The sequence below is a fragment of the Lepisosteus oculatus genome, chromosome 14, assembly GCF_040954835.1.
Source record: "Lepisosteus oculatus isolate fLepOcu1 chromosome 14, fLepOcu1.hap2, whole genome shotgun sequence".
Taxonomy (NCBI): domain Eukaryota; kingdom Metazoa; phylum Chordata; class Actinopteri; order Semionotiformes; family Lepisosteidae; genus Lepisosteus; species Lepisosteus oculatus.
In genome coordinates this window covers 18,381,980-18,406,590 of record NC_090709.1, presented here as the reverse complement: position 1 = coordinate 18,406,590, position 24,611 = coordinate 18,381,980, and the positions used below count along the sequence as shown (strand labels likewise).

The 24,611-nt window shown below is 44.0% G+C and overlaps 1 non-coding gene across 1 annotated transcript; it reads right to left on the bottom strand.

Annotated features, from left to right (window-relative positions):
* Positions 1 to 23,671: 23,671 nt before the first annotated feature.
* trnaa-cgc (transfer RNA alanine (anticodon CGC)) lies at positions 23,672 to 23,743 on the bottom strand. Its single transcript has one exon. It is a non-coding gene; the product is annotated as a tRNA-Ala (tRNA).
* Positions 23,744 to 24,611: the final 868 nt, after the last annotated feature.

Genomic DNA, 24,611 nt, shown 5'->3' with positions numbered 1-24,611 from the left:
TTTGTATTGCAGTGTGTTGTAGTTTTCTGACCTGAATCCATACTGGGTGCTTTTAGACAACAGTGTCCAGTTTCAGTAACAACACAGGAGTCCTGAGGCAAATCTTGTAGTTTTTTCAACCTTAAACAAAAGTTTGGGATCTGTTCAGACTGGAGTCTATTATGTTGGAAGAAATGCGTATTTGACCCGGAAGTCCTTCATTTTGAAAAGATAAAGGTTTAATTCTTGTTCCATGTTTATTCTGCATTTGACTGATACTTCACAGCTAAATGAATTGTTGTTTGTAAGTCTTAGAAAACTAATGATAGGGATATTTTTTCTTACATTATGGAATTAAAAAAAAGATTAATAAAAACAACCTGTGCACTGTGATTCTAGAATATATTATTAAGTGCAACTATAATTCAATCTGTGAATTATGTACTAAGATCTTGAGAGGTAAAAGCTAAAACACATTGTTCCCATATTTATCATGTAAGCATAGCAAAAAATACATGAATAAAAAGTAGTATTTAAATGAATTGTAGCATATAGTATGTAATGGAAAAAAAATATTTCAAACTCCAAACTGAAGGTGATTGAAAATTTAATCAAAAAGAACAAATCTAGTTACTGTAAATGTGCCCTGGACAGTAAGTATACACACTTCACGTACAGACTGGGCTGGGACTGACTCACGTCAACAGTAACATTCCCTCGAGCGCTCACCCTGTCATTCAGACTGGGTCAGGACGTCTTTCAATTAAACCTTCAGTCTTTCATTCAGGCTCCCAGTCACACTAATCACCTCTCTGTTTTAAACTGTTCAAAACACCGAATCTCCATCGTTAGAGCTAAATCTTGTGAACCTAGCGATCGCATTCCTCTCATAGTCAAGTTTATCACTCGGTTATTTTAATTTCTCACTACTCCTGCTCTTCGATCCTGAAATATTTTCTGTGTTTTAATTCTTTCCTTTTCCTCGCTGACTCTCCAGCCTTTCTTTTCTTTATTTCAGCTGGGAGACAGGTGTCCCTCTTTATTTTTTCTTTCTGTTCACCTTTTTCATTCAGCCCAGCAGCCTGCATTCAATCTGTTACTCCCTGATCATTCAAACTCTGAAAGAGCTCAAAGTCCTGCGCCTGGGTTTCAATTATATCTCCTGCTGCAGATTTTCCATCTTTCTGCAGCATTACACTTCACATATTTCAGCACAAGTTGTGAAGCATCCATCTATTAAGAAAATATTTTTATTAATTCTGTTTTGGATTTTATAACTTATTTTCAAAGTAGACCATTAAAAAGACTTATCAGTGTTTAAATCAGTGTCTGATACAGACGTGTGGTCAGTGTGCACTGCTAAGTACATGTGGGGCCTGAGACCCAGATACACCAGATACACCAGCATATGGGTCTTTTTCCGCTCCCCTGGTCCCCACGGTTAGTCCCTTTGGACGTCCGTGACAGGAACACTATCATTACAGCCACTGACCACTGTACTGACCACAGCTTCCAGAAACACAGGAAGACCATCATTACAGCCACTGACCACTATACAGACCAAATTTTCTAGAAACACAGGAACACAGTCATTACAACCACTGTCCACTCTACTGACCACAGCTTCTAGAAACTGAGGAACATAGTCTTTACAGCCACTGTCCACTATACTGACCACAGCTCCCAGAAACACAGGAACACCGTCATTACAGCCACTGTCCACTGTACTGACCACAGCTTTTAGAAACACATGAGCACAGTCTTTACAGCCACTGTCCACTGTAGTAACCACAGCAGAACAGCCCACTGCAGTCACACAGTGATATGGACAGAGAGATATATAACAGGATCTGGACACAGGTGTGTGGAGGGAGAGGTGAGATGGCTGCTGGTGGACTTCCTGTCACTCCACTGTCTCTTGTTCCCCATGGGAGAGACTAGCAATCCAATCAAACAAGTAAAACAAAATAAAAATTCCAGGTGTATTTCTAAAATCTTAATATACAAATATCCTGAAGACGTGGTGATAGGGATTGTTTCTCTCTCTCTGCAGGCAGTGCTGATGTGAGGCTGGTGAATGGTGCCAGTCCCTGTGAGGGGACAGTGGAGGTGTATCATGGTAGAGAGTGGGGGACTGTTCGCAGTACTAGCTGGGATCTGGATGATGCTGCAGTGGTGTGCAGACAGCTGGGCTGTGGATCTGCTGTTTCAGCACCAGGAGCAGCTCACTTCGGACCAGGGTCTGGATCAGTCCTGCTGAGCTGGGTCAAGTGCAGCGGGTCTGAGTCTGCGCTGAGGGACTGTGGAAAAGATGGAAAAGATGGAAAAGATGGAGTGAAACAGAAAGGCTATTCTCACATCTGGGACAAGATGTGAAGCAGTATAGCAGTATAGCTACTCTCATGCCTATGATGCTGGAGTGAGGTGTTCAGGTAAGAGACAGAGACTCTCTCCAGTCTCCTGCTTGAGGACAATGAAAACTCCTCCACTGATCTAGAGTCCATCATCATGATCAATTAAATTAAAATTAAATTAATTAAAATCTAGTATTGATAATATGATGATAATAATAATAATTCAAAGCAATATACGTTATAAACATAATATATTTAATTTGATTGGTGTGTCTTGTATCTGTGTTTCCTCTGTGTTTATGCAGTCTCACTGAGCCTGTAGCTCATCCTCTGTCTCCAGGCACTTCAGTGTTGTTCAGTTTAAACAGGCAGGCTGTGCTAAGTGAGTCTGTATCTACTTCACTTTGTCTTTACTGTTTTAGCACTGGTGAAGTGACAATCTGCTGTGGTTCCACTGTGCTGTTGGGTGAAATGCCTTTTCATTTTCAGGTGTATTTGTTGGTGTCATTGTCAGTGGATCTGGTCAGTCTCAGGTGTGTTTTAATGGTATGTTGGTGTCAGTGTCAGTGGATCTGGTCAGTCTCAAGTGTGTTTTAATGGTATGTTGGTGTCAGTGTCAGTGGATCTGGTCAGTTTCAGGTGTGTTTAAATAGTATGTTGGTGTCAGTGTCAGTGGATCTGGTCAGTCTCAGGTGTGTTTAAATGGTATTTTGGTGTCAGTGTCAGTGGATCTGGTCAGTCTCAGGTGTGTTTAAATGGTATTTTGGTGTCAGTGGATCTGGTCAGTCTCAGGTGTGTTTTAATGGTATGTTGGTGTCAGTGTCAGTGGATCTGGTCAGTCTCAAGTGTGTTTTAATGGTATGTTGGTGTCAGTGTCAGTGGATCTGGTCAGTTTCAGGTGTGTTTAAATAGTATGTTGGTGTCAGTGTCAGTGGATCTGGTCAGTCTCAGGTGTGTTTAAATGGTATGTTGGTGTCAGTGTCAGTGGATCTGGTCAGTTTCAGGTGTAATTAAATGATATGTTGGTGTCAGTGTCAGTGGATCTGGTCAGTTTCAGGTGTGTTTAAATGGTATGTTGGTGTCAGTGTCAGTGGATCTGCTCAGTCTCAAGTGTGTTTTAATGGTATTTTGGTGTCAGTGTCAGTGGATCTGGTCAGTCTCAGGTGTGTTTAAATGGTATGCTGGTGTCAGTGTCAGTGGATCTGGTCAGTTTCAGGTGTGTTTTAATCGTATGTTGGTGTCAGTGTCAGTGGACCTGGTCAGTCTCAAGTGTGTTTTAATGGTATGTTGATGTCAGTGTAAGTGGATCTGGTCAGTTTCAGGTGTGTTTTAATGGTATGTTGGTGTCAGTGTCAGTGGATCTGGTCAGTCTCAGGTGTGTTTAAATGGTATTTTGGTGTCAGTGTCAGTGGATCTGGTCAGTCTCAGGTGTGTTTAAATGGTATGTTGGTGTCAGTGTCAGTGGATCTGGTCAGTCTCAGGTGTGTTTTAATCGTATGTTGGTGTCAGTGTCAGTGGATCTGGTCAGTCTCAAGTGTGTTTTAATGGTATGTTGGTGTCAGTGTCAGTGGATCTGGTCAGTTTCAGGTGTACTTAAATGATATGTTGGTGTCAGTGTCAGTGGATCTGGTCAGTTTCAGGTGTGTTTAAATGGTGTGTTGGTGTCAGTGTCAGTGGATCTGGTCAGTTTCAGGTGTGTTTAAATGGTATGTTGGTGTCAGTGTCAGTGGATCTGGTCAGTTTCAGGTGTATTTAAATGGTATGTTGGTGTCAGTGTCAGTGGATCTGGTCAGTTTCAGGTGTATTTAAATGGTATGTTGGTGTCAGTGTCAGTGGATCTGGTCAGTTTCAGGTGTGTTTAAATGGTATGTTGGTGTCAGTGTCAGTGGATCTGGTCAGTCTCAGGTGTGTTTAAATGGTATGTTGGTGTCAGTGTCAGTGGATCTGGTCAGTCTCAGGTGTGTTTAAATGGTATTTTGGTGTCAGTGTCAGTGGATCTGGTCAGTCTCAGGTGTGTTTAAATGGTATGTTGGTGTCAGTGTCAGTGGATCTGGACAGTCTCAAGTGTGTTTTAATCGTATGTTTGTGTCAGTGTCAGTGGATCTGGTCAGTCTCAAGTGTGTTTTAAAGGTATGTTGGTGTCAGTGTCAGTGGATCTGGTCAGTTTCAGGTGTGTTTTAATGGTATGTTGGTGTCAGTGTCAGTGGATCTGGTCAGTCTCAGGTGTGTTTAAATGGTATTTTGGTGTCAGTGTCAGTGGATCTGGTCAGTCTCAGGTGTGTGTCACGACCACCAGCCAGCGGAGATCAACACGTAAGCGAGCCAATCAGCACCAGCAACGGATTACTACTAACAAGCGCCGCCGCACGAGTTAACACACCTGCAATTGCTCTACCGTGCGGCACGCCGGGTTATTTATACCATTCGTACCTGATTCCCGTTGCTCGGTATTGAGTTCTCTACTTGTTGCTCAGTCTAGCGTTCTCACCCCTCTTTTGCCTTCCTGGAATTCTGCCTGCACCTTTTGCCTTCGGACTTCGGATCTCGTCTCGCCCTTTGGATTGTTTGCTATCATTGCCTGTTTTGGATTTGACCCTGTAGCTCTCTTTTCGAATACGATTCTGTCTCACGTTTTGGATTGTTCGCCACCAGTGCCTTTACCGGATCTCGACTTACCTTCGCCTTCGGACTACGACTCAGCTCCTGGATTTGCTCGGTACGTTTATTTACCTCCCTGCGACTCCTGCATCTGCATCGGATCCTTTTCACCTCTACAGAGCAGCGTTACAGAATACCGAGCCTGATTATGGATCCCGCAGACGCACAGACCCTTCGTTCCCTTCTCCCGCAGCATTACCAAACCATCGCCCAGCTTCAATCTTCTCTCCAACTGCTCACTAACCAAGTCGCCTGGCTTTTTTCTTCCCCTGTTTCGCCGGCTCCCGCACCGATTCCTGCAACGCCTTTTTTACAAACACCTGCTCCAACCACCGCGGCCCCGCCCACCACTCCCTCAACTTTACCATTTGTACTCCCGGAGAAGTATGACGGCAATCCTGCAGGCTGCAGGGGCTTTATTGCCCAGTGCTCCCTGGCTTTTCAGCTGCAGCCTGAGCGTTTTTCTACTTCTCGACAGAGGATCGGATTCGCACTTTCCTTGCTCACAGGCAAAGCATTGGATTGGGCTGCAGTATTGCTTGCTAGAGGAGAGCAGCTGTTCTCTGACTTTCAGCTTTTTGCTGACCGTCTCCAGGCGCGTTTTTCTCAAAGCAACCCGGATTTGACTTGCCTTCGACTTTCCTCTCTTCGCCAGGGCGACAGACCACTGCAAGATTATGTGGCTGAATTCCAAGCCCTCGCCACGGAGTCTGCCTGGAACCCGGAAGCTTTGGTTTGCCTCTTCGCTAAGGGTCTCTCGGAGGATCTAAAGGACCACCTGGTGCTCATGTCCTTACCAACCTGGTCTCTAGAGGCAGCTATCGCTGCGGTAGTTGAATTGGACACTCGCATTCGGCTGCGGAGAGCGGAGAGACACCCAGGAAGCAGACCTGTGCGGCCCATGGGTCCTCCCCTCGTGGCGCCCACCCTGCCACATGCACCCCTGTCCTTGGAGGAAAAGGAAAGGCGCCGTCAGGAGGGGCTGTGTCTGTACTGCTCTGCGTCGGGTCACCTGCTCGCTACTTGTCCTTTGAGACCCCCACATCCACCTCGAGCTCCCCCACTGCCTACTGTTAGTGTCAGTAGTGCTGTTTTTTCACAATCCTCTTCAGGGCCTTTATTCCCAGCTGAGATTTCCTGGATGGACACGCACCTTCCCCTTTCGGTTTTGGTGGATTCAGGGGCAGCTGGGAATTTTATGGATGCCTCTTTTGCTAAGAAGTGGGATATTCCTCTTACTTCGCTTTCACCCCCTATCTGCATTCAAACGTTGGATGGGTCACCGATCGCTCCTGGACGTATTTCCTGGCAGACCATTCCCCTATCCCTTACTGTTGGTGCCACTCATGTGGAGGACATTTCACTCCTTCTCCTGGACTCCCCTGCTTACCCTGTGATCCTGGGCCTTCCCTGGCTCAAAAAGCATGATCCCCACATCTCCTGGGCCAAGAATGAGATCATTGCCTGTCGTGACAACTGTTGTCGTCCTCCACTCAAGGTTGCTGCTTCAGTAAACCTCTTGGAGTCGAGATGGACTCAGCCAAGGTGGCAGCTATCAATGATTGGCCTGTGCCACGTAATTTGAAGCAAATCCAACGCTTTCTAGGTTTTGCCAACTTCTACAGGCGATTCATCCGGAACTTTAGCTCCGTGGTGGCGCCCATTACGTCTCTGACCCGCAACCGTCCTAGTCGGGGTAAATGGAATCCGGAGGCTAACCAGGCATTCCTGCGCTTGAAACGTCTCTTCAGCTCCGCTCCTCTCCTACGGCATCCGGATCCCTCCCGGCCTTTCATTGTTGAAGTTGACGCCTCTGCCCATGGGGTTGGTGCAGTCCTCTCCCAGCGCCTCGAAGAGGATCGCCTCCCTCATCCATGTGCTTTCTTTTCCAAGAAGCTCTCTCCTGCTGAGGTTAACTATGATGTGGGCAATCGGGAACTCCTAGCTATCAAGCTGGCCCTCGAGGAATGGAGACACTGGCTGGAGGGGGCTCAGCACCCCTTTGTCATTATCACGGACCATAAGAACCTGTCCTATATTCAATCTGCCAAGCGCCTCAACTCGCGTCAGGCCCGTTGGTCACTTTTTTTTTTCTCGTTTCAATTTTGTTATCACTTACACTCCTGGCTCCAAGAATGGGAGGGCTGATGCACTCTCTCGGCTCCATGACCCCCCAGACCTGGACGACACACCTGAACCAATCATCTCTCCTAACAGAATCGTGGCAGCGATTCATTGCTCCATTGAAGATCAGGTCAGGCGTGCCCTCAACGGAACTACAGTTCCTCTGTGCTGCCCCCCGGATAAGCTTTTCGTCCCGAACAACTTGCGTTCTGCGGTTTTGCAGTGGGGACATGATTCCCGGTTTGCCGGCCACCCGGGATGCAGACGCACTCTGGACCTCCTCACCAGGGACTTTTGGTGGCCTTCCATGCGATCTGATGCAGCAGAGTACGTCCGGGCTTGCCCGGTCTGTGCCAGGAGCAAGACTCCGCGCTCTAGGAAGGCTGGCCTCCTTCACCCCCTTCCAATCCCACACCGCCCTTGGTCCCACATAGCTGTTGACTTCATTATGGACCTTCCTAACAGTCAGGGTCATACGGTAATCATGGTGGTCTCCGATCGTTTTTCCAAAGCAGCCCATTTTGTCCCCCTCCCAGCATTGCCCACAGCCCAGGAAATGGCATCTTTGTTTGTACAACAGGTCTTTAGGATACATGGTTTGCCTGATGACGTTGTCTCGGACAGGGGACCTCAATTTATCTCGGCCTTTTGGAAGGCTTTCTGTCAAACTCTAGGGACTCATGTATCTTTGACTTCTGGTTATCATCCTGAGGCCAATGGTCAGGTGGAAAGGACCAATCAAAGCCTCCTGACCTTTTTGAGAGCCTTCACCTCCAGCTCACAGGATGATTGGTCATCACTACTTCCCTGGGCAGAGTATGCCCACAATTCTCTTACCTCCTCCTCCACAGGTCTCTCTCCCTTCCTTTGTTCTTTAGGTTATCAGCCCACTCTCATCCCTGTCACACCTCCGCTCACGGCAGTGCCGTCCGTGCAACAATATATTGCCAAACTGCGAAGGACCTGGAAAATGGCGAGGACAGCTCTTATTAAGTCAACCCAGCGCCACGCCAAATTCGCCAACCGACACCGCAGACCAGCCCCTCGTTTTCGGAAAGGACAGTTTGTTTGGTTATCTACACGGAACCTACCTATACATCAGCCTTCCAAAAAGCTTGGGCCTAGATTTATTGGTCCCTTCCGGATTCGTTCCCGGATCACCCCGGTTACCTTCCGCCTTGCTCTCCCCCCTACCCTCAGAATCCACCCCTCATTTCATGTCTCCATCCTGAAACCTGTTTACCGCTCGCCCCTTGCGGCTCCCCAACATCGCCCGCCACCTCCTCGTCGCATTCAGGGGCGCCCGGCTTATACGGTCCACAAGATCATTGACTCCAGATGGAACCGCGGTACCCTTCAGTATTTAGTCGACTGGGAAGGTTTTGGTGCCGAGGAGAGATCTTGGGTTCCAGAGAAGGATATTTTGGACCCTACACTAATCAGTGACTTTCACAGGGACTATCCTAATCGGCCGTCTCGGGCGTCGGGAGCCGCCCGTGAAGGGGGGGTACTGTCACGACCACCAGCCAGCGGAGATCAACACGTAAGCGAGCCAATCAGCACCAGCAGCGGATTACTACTAACAAGCGTCGCCGCACGAGTTAACACACCTGCAATTGCTCTACCGTGCGGCACGCCGGGTTATTTATACCATTCGTACCTGATTCCCGTTGCTCGGTATTGAGTTCTCTACTTGTTGCTCAGCCTAGCGTTCTCACCCCTCTTTTGCCTTCCTGGAATTCTGCCTGCACCTTTTGCCTTCGGACTTCGGATCTCATCTCGCCCTTTGGATTGTTTGCTATCATTGCCTGTTTTGGATTTGACCCTGTAGCTCTCTTTTCGACTACGATTCTGTCTCACGTTTTGGATTGTTCGCCACCAGTGCCTTTACCGGATCTCGACTTACCTTCGCCTTCGGACTACGACTCAGCTCCTGGATTTGCTCGGTACGTTTACTTACCTCCCTGCGACTCCTGCATCTGCATCGGATCCTTTTCACCTCTACAGAGCAGCGTTACAGTGTGTTTAAATGGTATTTTGGTGTCAGTGTCAGTGGATCTGGCCAGTCTCAAGTGTGTTTTAATGGTATGTTGGTGTCAGTGTCAGTGGATCTGGTCAGTTTTAGGTGTGTTTAAATGGTGTGTTGGTGTCAGTCTCAGGTGTGTTTAAATAGTATGTTGGTGTCAGTGTCCGTGGATCTGGTCAGTTTCAGGTGTATTTAAATGGTATGTTGGTGTCAGTGTCAGTGGATCTGGTCAGTTTCAGGTGTATTTAAATGGTATGTTGGTGTCAGTGTCAGTGGATCTGGTCAGTTTCAGGTGTGTTTAAATGGTATGTTGGTGTCAATGCCAGTGGATCTGGTCAGTCTCAAGTGTGTTTTAATGGTATGTTGGTGTCAGTGTCAGTGGATCTGGTTGGTTTCAGGTGTGTTTAAATGGTATGTTGGTCCAGAATTTAATAATTCAAGAAACCAATGCAGCTTTGGATATAAATAGAGAAGAAACAGTTCTGTTGGCTCATTTATGTAAATTAATGATTTCAGGTTTGATATTTCAGACTAGACCGCTAACATCTAAACTGCTCTGCCATATGTTGACTTCTTTAAGGCACTGTTGGTCATGTATTTTCTTGTGATGCACTGTAGCCTGTTACGATCCCTGCCTCCCGGCAACGGAGGAGGCAGAAGAAGGCGTAGCCTTACTTCATCAGTCTACCTATCAGTTTACTTATTCACCACCACACCCCCGTCTCATCCTGTATTTAAACACCTGTCTGTTCCTACCTCCTGGCTCAGTATTGGTTTTCCTTTCGAGCTTCCTAGTTGCGCTACTCCTTCTTCTGCTTTGTGTCTTTCTTGGTTTGCGGATTACGATTTTTCCCCCTTTGACGACGGTTTTTCGGATCATGGCTTGGCTTCGGTACTCACTCTCTGTTTTGAATCTCTGGCTTCCCCTGGACTCCCGGATTGCTCTATTGTCTACGGTTTCGGATCACGGTTTGGCTTCGCCAACTCGTTCCCTGTTTGGATCTCTGGGTTCCCCTGGACTCTCGGCTCGTTTCTTCGACTACGGCTTTCTTCGGATCACGGCTAGGCTTTATCAGATCCTCCAAGTGGGCTCATTCACTGGTTTCGGTTTCTCTTACCGAATCCCTAACATAGCCAGGAGCTGACAGCTAGACCCAGCTGTGTGTATGTGGAGCTGAGCTCCAACGTCATTCTCTGAGATCTGCTTTCATGTGGAGAAGCACAACCCTGGATGTGTCCAGAGCGTCTGTCAGTGCCCAGGTCAGACAGTCCTGCTCCAGCAGTGCCAGGCTGTGAAAGTCCTGGTCTTGTCCAGAGTGTCTGTCAGTGCCCAGGTCAGACAGTCCTGCTCCAGCAGTGCCAGGCTGTGACAGTCCTGGTCTTGTCCAGAGTGTCTGTCTTTGTAGAAGTAAAGGCAATTTATTTCAAGTTCCAGATCAGACAGATGTCCCAGCAATGCCAGTCTGTGACAACTCACAGTGCCTGTCTGTGGTCTTATCCAGAGTGTGTGCCAGTGCCCAGGTCAGACAGTCCTGCTCCAGCAGTGCCAGGCTGTGACAGTCCTGGTCTTGTCCAGAGTGTCTGTCTTTGTAGAAATAAAGGCAATTTATTTCAAGTTCCAGGTCAGACAGATGTCCCAGCAATGCCAGGTTGTGACAGTCCTGTTCACAGTTTTTGTCAGGGGTCAGGTCAGGCAGTCCAGCTGCAACAGTAGCTGGACTGGGTGTGATAGGCTTGGTTTTCTATAACCTCTGCACCACTTTGGACGTGACGTCTAAAACAACTTTATTTTTTATGTAAGTGTTCATTTCTGCTTTATATTGAAGGACATTGTTTAGTTCCCAGGTTTTCTCCAGGTTTATCAGGAAGCTTTGGGGTAGAATGTGTTCTTCATCTTGGTTCAGGGTCTCAGATATCTGCAGGTCAATTACTTGTGTTTCACAACCAAATTCCCACTTTGAAGCCCAGAGTTCTAGGATGTCAGCTCCTATGACACAGTGGGGTGCGCAGAGGTTCTGGTCATTTTACTTATTTTTCATTGATCTCTCAGTGTTTCTGTGGAAGTGACTTGATCTGCAGTGAATGTGTGCTTGATAAATTACAGATTAATTTTTAGCTGAGCAATTTCCCAAAATTCCAAAACAGTGTATAGTTTTAGTATTCTTTAGAATTCCTCACAATTATGTTCACATAATGAATACTCACTCTCTATTCCTGCTCTCTCTTCCTATCTTTTCTTATATTCAAGCATATCAAGTGGTCAGGGACAGTGATCTCTGTTATTGTTCTGATATTCCAGCTCATTGAGGGGTCAGAAAGGTCAGGGACAGTGATCTCTGTTATTGTTCTGAAATTCCAGCTCATCGAGGGGTCAGGCTGGTTGGAGACAGTGATCTCTGCTCTGGGAGACTGGAAGTGCAGCACGGAGAGACCTGGGGCTCAGTGTGTGACTCTGACTTTGACTGGCAGGATGCAGAAGTTGTCTGTCGAGAGCTGGACTGTGGGGTTCCCTCACAGGTGCTGAAGGGGGCTCATTTCGGGAAGGGGGAGGGACAGGTCTGGACAGAGGAGTTTCAGTGCCGGGGAAGTGAATCGCACCTGTTCTTCTGTCCAAAGTCCTCCACAAACACACAGAGCTGCACCCATGAGAACGATGTGGGACTGGAGTGTTTTGGTAAGAGGGGGATAATTCATTTCATTTTGTTTTTAATGGAGCTCAAAACTGAAGCTTAGAAGAGAAACAAATAAGTGTTGCTATAGCTCTGATTCAATACTGGGGATTGGTGTTTAACCATGAAAACTCAATACGATGATCTTCTGATCAACAGTAACTTAATTAAACCATAAATTACCAGCCTTGCTGATGAAGAAAGTATTTCAGATTGAATTGGATTGAACAGTAACACGTTAGTGAGATACTTATATGACAGTAATTTAAAGCTCAGTATTGTAAGGATACTTGAAGGGTTATTGCTGGTTGTTGTGTTGTGACACTTTGTCTCTGCTCTCTCCCCTGTCCTGTGTGCAGGATACACAGGGTTCAGGCTGGTGAATGGCTCTGACTCCTGCTCTGGCCGAGTGGAGTTACAGTGGCTCTTCAGGGACTGGGGGACAGTGTGTGACCTGTACTGGGACCTGAGAGACGCCAGTGTTCTCTGCCAGCAGCTGGGCTGCAGGGAGGCTGTTGCAGCTCCAGGACAGGCCAGGTTTGGACAGGGCAGTGGACCAGTAAGGGCTGATGTGTTTGAGTGCCAGGGCAATGAGAGCCGTCTCTCACACTGTGCTGTCTCTACATGGGGGAGAGCAGTGTGCTCTCATGGACAGGACGCAGGAGTCATCTGCTCTGGTGAGAATTATGTTTAAAAATCATGTGCTTACACACAGCAGCACACTGTCTTCATGATTTACTGAATACCTGCTCTGTTACACGCTGCCAGTAAAAATATATTCCATAAAGCATGTGAGCGTATTTGAATCATATAATATATAACTCAAATATTAACTAAAGGGGTAATCATTTTCATTGTCATTTTTTTTTCAGATGATTAGGTACAACAATTCACTGAGGACTAAAAATCAGTTTTATATTTATATTGATTTCACTGATGGTTCTAAAAGATGAAAGAAAGTATTGGATCTCAGTATCCCGTAATTAACACCTGAACTGTTTAATTAGTTTAATTAATGGAGCCCTATTTAACAGGAGGCTGAAAAAAAAGTGAGTCTCAGAAAGTCAATAATTACAGATGTTATGTACAGTTGAGCCCCACACACAGCTGACCCTGCACTGGTGAAACATCACTCCTGTGGACAGAAATGAGCTCCTTTCTTCTGTTTTACAGACTCAAATATGACCAGAGATTCACCTGGAGCAGGTAAAGAGAGATTGAAGACTGTCTTAATCACATCAGTGCTGTTTTAATTCTAGTTTCATTTCTGGTGCTAAACTGCACCTCTCACACATGGTTCACAGTCTGTTTTCTCTCTCTCTGTTTGTTTCACAGGTTTCCCTTCTTCAGCTGTTCCCTTTTCCAAAACACCAGGTATGAATTAGCCCCTGTTCTGTATCTCCAGGGCTCTCAGTGTGTGTTGATGTCTCTGTTGCTCAGTGGAATCCCAGATCAGTCAGTGAGGCAACAGCTGTGTGTGTGCAGTTTTTTCTGTGTGTCACAAACACACTAGGGTCTTTGGGATCTACAGCAAACGCATCTATCTGAATACTGCAATTTGTCACTGGTGGAGCTATTGTCTCTGTGCCCAGCAGTGGGTCAGAAAAGTAACTTATCTGGTATACTGCTTATGAACAATCTGTTACAATAAGTATATATTAAATTAATCAAAAGTCAAGAAACATTGTACTTGAACTGTATCTGCTGTGCCTAGTGGGCCGAGATAATCTTCAACTTGTAACAGCAGGTCATGGTGATCTCTTAGTACTGCACTGACCTCTGACCCCTAACCTCTAATTCTCTGCTCCTAGATCAGCTGTCCCTCAGGCTGGTTGGTGCAGGAGGTGACTGTGCTGGGAGGCTGGAGTTATATCACAATGGTTCCTGGGGGACAGTCTGCGATGACTCCTGGGACCTGGCAGACTCTCAGGTGGTATGCAGACAGCTCCAGTGTGGGACGGCCCTCAGTGCCCCAGTGCCGGCCTCCTTCAGCCAGGGAACTGGACCCATCTGGCTGGACGAGGTGGGCTGTATGGGGAACGACTCGTCTCTGTGGGAGTGTCCCTCAGCAGGGTGGGGACGGCATGACTGTGGACACAAGGAGGATGTGAGAATCCTGTGTTCAGGTAGGGGAGATAATTAAAATTACAATGATTCAGATTCTTTAATCCCACATTGTGGATATGGCTTGCATCTAGAGTGTCTAAATATGTTTGACTTGTGAGAATGTGAGAATCTTGTGTTCAGTAAGTTAACTAAATAAAATAATCCACATACTGGAATTCCACATTGTGGATATGGTTTGCATCTGGAGTGCTTAAATGCATCTTGTTGAGGAAAAGACTGAGCTGGATGCAGAATTAATTTTAAAATAAATATTTATATTTATGATACAGATGTGAATGCACATATTCACATCCCAGCAAAAATAAATAAAGAGAGAAAGAAACTCAAGAGAAATTCCCCTCCACTAGTGAATGGGGATATATTCATCTCAGTCCTCCAGTAAAATCTAGGGTCCAAACTTTAAACTTCTCACATCAATAAGACCTGTTGTCTGTTTGGGTGTATTTGTCTTGGCCATTATCTTTCATGATTTTCTGCCTCAAATGTTTCATTTTGATTTGTTCCAAGAATGGCTTCTGGTCAGATCCTGATGACCCACACAGTGTTAAATGTCACCCTGAGCCACGTTTTCTCCATTCACAACGCTGCACCGCTTATCCTGAGCCAAGAGTTCTACTTTCATGCCTCAGTCTCTTAGTTGTGCTGCTGCTGAATAGCCAAGCTGATCAGAATTACATTTTGGGTCAGAACCTGATCATGTAATGGGATTTTAAAGTTCTGTGTGATGCACTGTCCAGATTCTGAATGAACAGAACCACACAGTCCTGCCTGTCACCTTCATGTCAACTGTGTTATTGTACAGCTGTCATTGTTTCATTACATGTTCATTTCATTTCATTGCTAGTTGTTTCTTACCAGTTCAGAATGAAACGTTGGGCTGTCTTGTCAGGGTTTGTTTCCTTTAACTTTCCCTGCTGTCTTGACAGATTACACTCTGCTGAGACTGTCTGCAGGCTGTTCAGGACAGGCAGAGGTTTACTACAATGGCACCTGGGGCAGTGTGTGTCAGAATGGCATGACTGACTCCACAGCTGCAGTGATCTGTAAACAGCTGGGCTGTGGAGACAAGGGCACCATCAGAGAGACAAACTCCAGGCTGAGCCCAGATCCCAAATGGCTGGACTTTGTCTCCTGTCGCAAACATGACTCTTCCCTGTGGCAGTGTCCCTCCTCCCCCTGGAGTCAGAATGACTGCACAGACCAAGAAGTGGCTAATATCACCTGCTCAGGTAGAGAGTGAAGAGTAATGCTGCCTTCCTCTTAAACAGCTCTGCAGTGATTTGTCTTTATCTCGAGCAGCTCTGTGGATTAGTGTTTTGCCAAGTTCAGAACATAATAAGAGCTTTCAATTGAATTATTATAAATTTATATCCAAACATGTATAAAAATGAAAGCAATGTCATTGTTATTCATTTTATAATAATAATGTTTTTATATGACTATTAATTCTTGAAGGTCTTAGAAAAGAAGCTGACAGAAGCACTCCAGCCCCTCAGGAGCAGCAGCCTCAGCAGTACTGCCCAGGTGAGTTCAGTGTGTAAAACAGTCAGCCCTGAGCTGAGGAACAGTAACCATACAGCTCTCTTCTAGGGTCACTCTATACCTCACTAATCTCTACTACAGTCACTGAGCTGAAGACACTCAGTAACCTCTCTGCTCTCGTCTACAGTCACAGATCTAATGACACTGAATAACCTTTCTGTTGACTTTCAGTCCCACTGGCTCTGCGCCTGGTTGGAGGCACTAACTGCTCTGGCCGGGTGGAGCTGCGGTATGAGGGCTCCTGGGGGACAGTCTGTGACGACTCCTGGGACCTGCAGGATGCCCAGGTGGTCTGCAGACAGCTGGGCTGTGGGGACGCAGTGAGTGCAGCAATAGAGGCCTCATTCGGACCAGGAAACGGCGCCATCTGGCTGGACGAGGTGAACTGCACAGGCAGTGAACTTCACCTGTGGGACTGCTGTCACTCTGGACTGAATCAGGGTGACTGTCGACACAAGGAGGATGCAGGGGTTACCTGTACAGGTGAGGGGAGTCTTAGCACTGTAGATGAACAAAGTAGCAGATCGATGGAGAAGATACACTGTTACACATATTTTATCACTGCCTAATATCTAACTGAACCAGCTAAGATCATCAGTCACAAGATTAGGATGTTTTGTAGCCCTGTGTATGTGTCTTTAATTCAGAACAAGACACCTTTCATCCTGCAATCCTACATTTGACCTCAAGGAACAAATGTAAAGATTTTTTTTTATTAAGACCACTGTGGATTCAACCTGCTGTAAAACCAAAGGCAATATATTGACAGCTCTCCTATCTCTTTTACAGGTTTGTCAGAGACAACAGCCAGTCCAACAACAGCTACAGGTGAACATAAATCCTCCTTGTCATTGATAACTCCTGTCTTTCTGTCTCTTCAGATTCCCAGTGTTGCTGTAGTGTCTCCTCTCCTCCCTCATTGTGAAGATCAGTGTTTTCAGTTTCCCGGTGTAGATCTAGTGCTAGTGTCCTCTCTTTCATCACTGATTTACTGACAGTCCTGGTGGTTTAGATTTGGAATTCTTAACTATTCTTCGTTGACCTTGGGTTCACCCTGAAGCCATGATAGCCCCATATGGGAACATGAGGAGAACAGGACATTCCATCTGTCGAAGCATATATGAGCCCAAGAGCACCTCTCCTGATCCCTGTTCATCCATTGTCTCCCCCTCTCTCAGGCAGAACCAGGACAACACCCCAGACACAGCCGCTGGGAGGCCTGTCTGCCTCGCCCCTGGTCCTCCTGCTGCTGGGGGCTCTGCTCTTCGTGGTGCTGGCTCTGTTAGTGGGGCAGCTGATCCAGAACAGGAAGCTGAGGAAAGGTAGGGAGGGAACTCTCCATCCACATAGTGACCTCTAGTGGTCAGTTCTGTCACTCACATGGAACTTATATTTACATAATTACCTTGAGGAATAAACCTGCTTTAAAATCACAATTGCCTGAGGTAAAACCTGTCTAATTTAAAGGTGTGCTGGATGTGAGCAATTTTAATAGGGTAGAGAAATCCATTTGAAGTTTAAGAAAGATTATTTGAAAAAGATTAGCAACAATTACAGGTGGAGATATCAGGAAATTTGCAAATCCAGAATCATAACATTTGTGTGCTCAAATGTCCAAAATAGGTTTAGGAGTGACATTTTTTATCTTGTACTCCTCTCCCTGCATGTTAACCCTGAGTCTCTGTTTCCTCACACAGCCCTATCTAAGGGAGCACTCGGCCCCTATCATGATGCCGTCTACGAGGAAATAGAGTACAAACTGGCCAGAGAGGGAACCTACAGCGCCCCCAGGAGAGGTGAGTGGAGACAGTCTTCAGGTGTGATTAGTCTCCAACCTCTAAGGAAAATCTGAGGACTTACACTTGTAGAAAATCTCACTCAACTGGTTTCTGACAAAAAGGGTATTTTTTAGTTTTAAACCTGTAGGGTTTTTTCTCAACTGGTGTCAAACTAAGTGAAGAAAATCAACACAGCACGATTCTGGATCTGCCTTATAAACACAAACTCACACACTGGCTTCTCTTCCAGTAGAGGACAGTGAGGCTGCTGTCTGACTGCAGGTAATACTGATCTGTCCTCCTGTTCACAGGGAGATTCCTCTCTGATGAGCTGCCCTCTGGATACGATGATGTGGAGGACAGTGAGGGAGACCCAGTACCAGGTGAGGGGAGGTGGAGTCAGGGGGCTCAGTGTGGGAGTGAGGAGGTCTTCAGTCCAGAACTCACTCGCACCTCAAACCACGCTGACATTTAGAGAACTTATTTAGAAAATCCTGAATTATATAAATATAACCACACGTGTTTGATACTTTATAAAGTCTGTTTTTCAGTGTTGCCTCACACTAGCATTATCTCAGCAAATCATAGATGCTGAGCAAAACTAGACCTGGTCAATACTGGGGTGGTAAACAGGGTGCTGCTCTCATTGGTTTTGATAGAAAAGGAGACTGCGGAACAGCATGCTGCCTTTCAGATCAGATAAATCAGCGACCCTAGAGTTTTGGCTTAACTATACACCATAAAACATTTAAAATCACACTTTCCAATTACTTTGCAGCTCTATGGTCAAAGTAAGTCTGAGTCCTGAAGTGTAAATTCTCTGTCTCTCTGTGTGGTTCAGGAGACTCGATAACTCCTCTGAAAGAAGAGATCCCAGAGTACTATGATGATGCTGTAACTGTACCTCAGAGTCCAGATGCCTTGTCAGGTGGGTTATTTCAGTCCAATCACATGGGGAAACTCTGCACCAATCCCACAGAGTCTGAATCTCTCTACTCTTTCTTGGATCTCAGCCTCTGAATACGGAGTCTGTACTACTCTGCACCAGTTACATGAATCTGACTCTCTCCCTGTGATCTCAGCCCTGCACACTCACTCTGGGTCACTGCTGCCAGTGTCCGGCTCCTCTTCAGTATCTCATAGGGTTCACATCACCACCCTCACTGTCCAAATACAGCCAAACTTTCTCTGCCTTGTTTTCCTTCAACATCTTATTTGAAAATCTAGGAATTGTTTTACATTTATTACAGTTGTGAATAGGACTGGAAATCAGGTTCCCCCTGATCTCCTGTACTTAGAGCCTGGAGTTTTAGATCCTGTGTGATGTTCAAATAATCAGTGTGTTCTGATGAGCTCCAGCAGTCCTGTGCTCTAGATAACTCAGTGTGCTGATGTGTGACAGTGAAGCTGTGCTCTGTGTGCTTTAGGAAAGCTGATGTCCTCTGTGAAAGAAGAGGCCCCTGAGTACTATGATGATGCCATCACTGTGCCCCAGAGTCCAGACACTGTGTCAGGTGAGTTATTATAAAAAAGACTAAGGAGTACCCCCAGTACCAGCCCACAGTAGCCTTTATCATTAGAAATTAGTCTCAACCTAATTTCATATCTGCAAATAAACACTACCTAGAAGAGAAAAGGTCTCTGACAGGTCAGTCTGTGTCAGAATGGCAGAGCCAATACTGACCTGCTCTTCTGTTCACAGGGAGACTCCTCTCTGATGAGACACCCTCTGGGTACAGTGATGTGTTCAGCAGTGAGGAAGACCCCACTTCAGGTAAAAGTACAGCCAGGGGGCTCAGTGTGGGTTAGGTATTTCAGGGATGGGAAAGATAACCTCCAGTAATCCATCTCTGTTGCACTGTCATCCAAGACAGGGGGGAATCAGGCATTTTGCAGTAGCAGTAGCTTCACTCTATCATGTCCTACTAGGATCAATAACAGCCAATAAAGACTGAGTGACCTGAATTGTACAAAGTTAGATCACAAAGATCACAGTGTCACTGAAACCCACCTACTGACACACCTAGCCAATCAGATTTTAATTAATTAAATTAAATTAAATTAATTTAAATTGATCAGCAGCTTTAGATTCCCCAAGACCAGGAATTCTGTTCTCTGACTGCAGAGAGAATTACTAGGCTCAGAAATTATTAGGTCTTCCTCACTGTGGTTTTAGAGCATTGATACTTAATAAGTATAAGTTAATTCTACACTGAATCATCAATTCTTCCAAAAAGATACAATTTAATTAAAAAAGCCTATTAAACGCTTTTGAGTACAATATTGTAACATCTATTCTGTATACTATAACTGTTAGCCCACTAATAGCCATTGATATTAAAGCAGAGTACTTCTCAGATACAGTATGTTCTATTATGCTTATTGTTTGTTATGCAAATTATGATTATATCAATAAATTGTATATTGTCTGGTTAGAATACGTGTGAGACTATAGATTATTATGTTTGATTAGTTCTTAAAAGTCTACAAGTACTCTCAAAATATACTGCTATAATTTCTGATTGTTACAGAAAATTAAAATCCCCATTCACTACACTATTGTGACTATGTAAGTGTTTTAAAAAATCTAGGTACACCTGGGTAATGTCATCAATTTCAATTCCAATTCCAGTACATGGCTAGGGGCTGCAAAGCAAGGAGATGTTTGCTGAGGTGTGAGATTCAGAGATCAAAGCAACCATAAAGTTCTGGGTAAATGATTGTCAATCAACTGTCCAGGAATGATAGAAGGCGAGAGCTACTTCTTGCTTCTACTACTTGTCCAGATCAACTGGAAAGATCAGACTGGAGTTTAGTCTTTGACCCTCATAAAGAGAGCTTGCCTTTCTGTTGTTTTTAGAAACTTTTATTTCTTTTTTAGAGAATCCCTTAGTTAAAGAGTGCCTCTCCTGGCTAGTGGGAGCATCTTTAGAACAGGGAGATAGGTTCCCATTCATTTTGTAACAATTGGGTTCACAAATAGAGATTTTACTGTAGGTTGTAATGTCTTAGGTTTAGAAGGTTTGGTTTCTCTTTCTTTTGTATAGGTGTTCTGTAAAAGCTGAATACTTGGTAGCAGTTTGAGAATTTTCTGGGTGGTTAGGATGTAGGTGTCTAAAACACCTTGTTCGCAAATTTGTAATTGCGTGCTGTATATTTATGTTGTGTGTAATTTCGTGTGTGTGTAGTGTTGTTAATAACAAATATTTAACTAATTGTACTTTTTTCAATAAAGCTGTTCCAAAGAACAAATCTCTTATGTGCCTTTAACTATACCAAATGCTTGGGTATATTGTTGGCAAAATCTTTAAAAGTTGGGGGTTATGATTAATTTATTTTTTAATTTATCTACTCAGTCATTTTTGATATTCACAATTTTCATAATCCTAATATGTAACAATATTATTTCAATAACTGGCTCATTTGACAAATCATGAGTCTGTCTCTCTGTCAGGTGTCCTCCAGCCTGGCCCTGGAGTGGACAGGGTCATGCCCACACTGCCCTCTGAAGAAGGAGCCCCTGCCCCTGACAGGACTGACTACGATGATGTTGGGGATGACTCTCAAGGAGAGGATGGGCGCTGTGAGACTGACAGAGCTGTCTGGGAGAACCTCCTCCAGCAGGTCTAGACACAGAAGAGCTTCACCAACAGAGTCACACAGTCTTACAACAGTTCTGAGCACTGAGACTGTCTGTGACCTGAGTCCACTTCACTCCACTGCTTCCACACTGACACTGTCTGTCACCTGAGAGCTCTGACCAGTGAGTCACTGTCCTCATTGACTTTGTCTACAGGACCTGCAGTTTGTGTTTTAAAACAGGGAGACCTTAAAGTTCCCTATTCCATTCAGTCTTTTTTTCTTGTACAATATGATATGTTTCTGAAATAAAACTATTAATTGATATAGAATTCTGAATGTAAGATTTCTGATGTGCAGAAATGTATAGACATTTTCTTAACGTTTCCTTTTTAAAAATAAACTTTTTAAAACCATTTTGTCATTCATTTGTAATTTCTTAATTTTGTACAATTAAAGACTTTTAATTAAATATATAAGGAACCTTTGGCCACTCACAATGATAAAATCAACCCCAGAAGGAGAGAATGCCTAAATGTTTGTGATCAATTCATAAGTATGATTTAATCCACACAAGGAACAAAAGGCACTGTCGACAGAACCAGATACAACACAACCAAAGAGACAACCTGGCTGTTATTTACATTCCCTTCAAATCAAAAGGTTAAGATAGATAGATACTTTATTGATCCAATGAGAAGAAATTGCATCTATCTATCTAAGACTCCTTGTCCTGCCTTCAGGAGCTGCTCAATTTAAAACGCAGCATCCCACAGCACTAGAGACACCCCAATATTCACTTTATACTGCACCTCAAACCATAGGTATTTTATAGCACCCAGATTGACCAGTACAGAGCACTAGATACAGTAAAACATCTTCATATTTGAAAGAAATGTGAGTGTTTTGCACATTTCAAGCTACAACAAGTAAACATTTGAGTACCTAAGTCAATATACCTGGAATGATCAATAATGACCAACATCGGCAACTTCCAAGAAAATCATTTTCACTCATTGAATTTGATCTTCATACTCACCTTGCATTCTCAGCTATAATACTTCAAAATTACACTGCAGATTTGGTGGAAAACTTCAAACAAATCTGTACAATTGTATTTTAATATCTTGGTATATGTACCTTCATTTTAATATACATGTAAGCATAAATGCTGTTCAGTATATTGTACTTTTGTTGTACTTTTTAAAACATTTTACCTGAAGATGCAAGGACTGTTATATCTTGTGATACATGCAAGACATCTGTAAAAGAAGGTGACATTTTAATAAAATTGGTGATTAAAAGAAAACCACAACTTGTATGATATTATCCCTCGATATGGAAGATCAATTGAAGGATTTGAAGAAACTATCAAAGAAACAACAGCGATACCAGATGATTTGGGTTTTGAACCAATGATTACACCTCAATAATCAATTCGTCCTCAAAAAAAGAAGAGACAGGCATGTTTTGAGCCTCATAATTATCCTCTTCTGGATCCACAAGAAACGTGTTTTGGATGTACTTATAACTTCCATCGAAAAGAGATCTCATCAGTTGCATGCAATTGAAACTTTTGACTTTTTGGATGGTATTGAAAATATTTGTTTTAAATAAAATAAACAATTTTCCAACGAAGATCTCACGAAGGATTGCCAGGATCTATTCTTAGCGTTTGGTAGTGATAACACTCCTGCTTTTGATGGAGTAGAAACGTACGATGCGTTGACAGGATTTCTGAAGCGAGAAGTCCTAGAAAGCCGCCTATAAATGAGCTAGGATTCATACCAAGAAATACTTTTTGTTTTCCACCCAGAAGGCTGCTATTGCATTACCAGTTTTGGTAGCTTCTGGGCGCGATTTTCCAAAACCGAAACTAATAACAAAGTTAAGTTAAGATGCACCATGTCCAAAAATTGTAAATCGAGACTAGTATTACTACAGAAGAAAATATTTAACTGAAATATTAATAAGACTATGTAAGTATAAAAAGTAGAACAATTCAATTTATATAACTCATATTTTATTCTTATTAGAAATGGGCTCACACACCGGAAGACACTAACATTTATCTTCGTTAGAGTGTGTGAATAACAGTTTAACCCAAAATGTTTGTAATTGTGATTTTGTTAAAATGCAATAAATCGTCTATCAGCAGTAAGAAATTATTAAGAAAGTAAGAAATTGGTTTATTTCACAAACTGTAAGAGAGTTTACAGTTCGTATACTTCGCTTTGTCTTAACTTAAGCGTTCAGGATCCAAGCCCGTGTGCAGATGGTTGTGTTTCTTGAATCTCTTGTAATCATCAAAAGTCGTTGTTTAGTCCTTCAGTACTTTCTCGAGTTGTACCATGGATATTTTATACGATTAATACTATTCATGCTCTTTTGCCTTTTCCTTCACATACGGAAAAAGTTCAAAGTGTCCTTATGGCTATGCTCCACATCTACACGAGAGCACCTGTAACAGTACAGGACACCCAGTGAGGAATTCGCGCAGCTTTCAGTTTAGTGCGGAGCCCAGAGGGAGGACTCGCTCGCTGAATGATTTCTCAAGAAATCCCGGGTGAGATTTAACAGGTGATTTCTTCAACAGCCACGACAAGTGTGGAGACGTTTTCTGGATTTCCTGAATATGACGTTAAATTAGTTCAAATCATTTGTTGTAGTTAACAGAACTAAATGCTTTGGAGGTACATCTAAAACAGCAGAGCAACACTGTAGCACTTCGCGTGTGACTGAACTTAATTGTGTAAACCTGGCTCTCTATGAACACCAACAAAGAGTTCTCACTCAACAGAAGATTGCGATGTGAGCACAATAATAAAAAGCACGTAGAGATGCCAGGGATTGAACCCGGGACCTCATACACGCGAAGCATGCGCTCTACCACCGAGCTACATCCCCAGTGGTGCGTGCGCATGGAGAATGCCTGCAATTTCCCACTTTCGTGTTTCCTCTACTACAGAGTAAATTCATGGGAATGAAGAAATAAGGAAGGAAAAATAATCGCATTGAAGCTTCCAGAGACTGGGCAAAAACAAATCAGTTATTTTTATATCCAGTCACACGGGCGACGGTGGTTAATTCCTCGACGGGGGAGTGCTTTTTTACCTTCTTACTCTACTGTCTTTCAATTCTGTTTTCTTTGAAAGCTTTTTGCATCTTTTAAGTGCTCTCGGTTAAACTACGCATAGAACAACAGCAGTACTGATGATTTTCATGGACCGATGCACACTTCTTCTGTACAACTCCAGTGATAAAGCCCTGTCTGTAAATATTGTAGAAGAACGAAAAAGGGCGAAACAACACTCCAACCACAGGAATGGTAACCAGAAGGATCGTGTTCTTATTTAATATGTCATTTTGAGATGCCTTGTCAACGCAGACAGGCGTTAGAGCTGAACAAATAATTTATAGTGGTGGTTGTAAACATGGAACATGTTATTTCTATACCAGGAAGAAAGGAGCAGACTTAAGTTAAAAGAGACAAAAACGACACCTAATCACAGCTAACATTAATTAAAATGACATCACAACAAAAGAGTGAATCAAATTCGTTTTCATTGAATGTCTGTGTCTTCATCACTTTGACCGGGGTAAAGATAGCTTGAAGTTCGAAAACGATTTTGGCATGGCTGTTTTTATGAAACAATTGCTTTGTGTATACAATTGCTCTGTGTATAAAGTACATTGTGAATGTTCTCACAGCCTTCAGTTTGTCTTTTTATTCCATGCACGAATATTCTTGTGTCCATATCACATATCATATAAC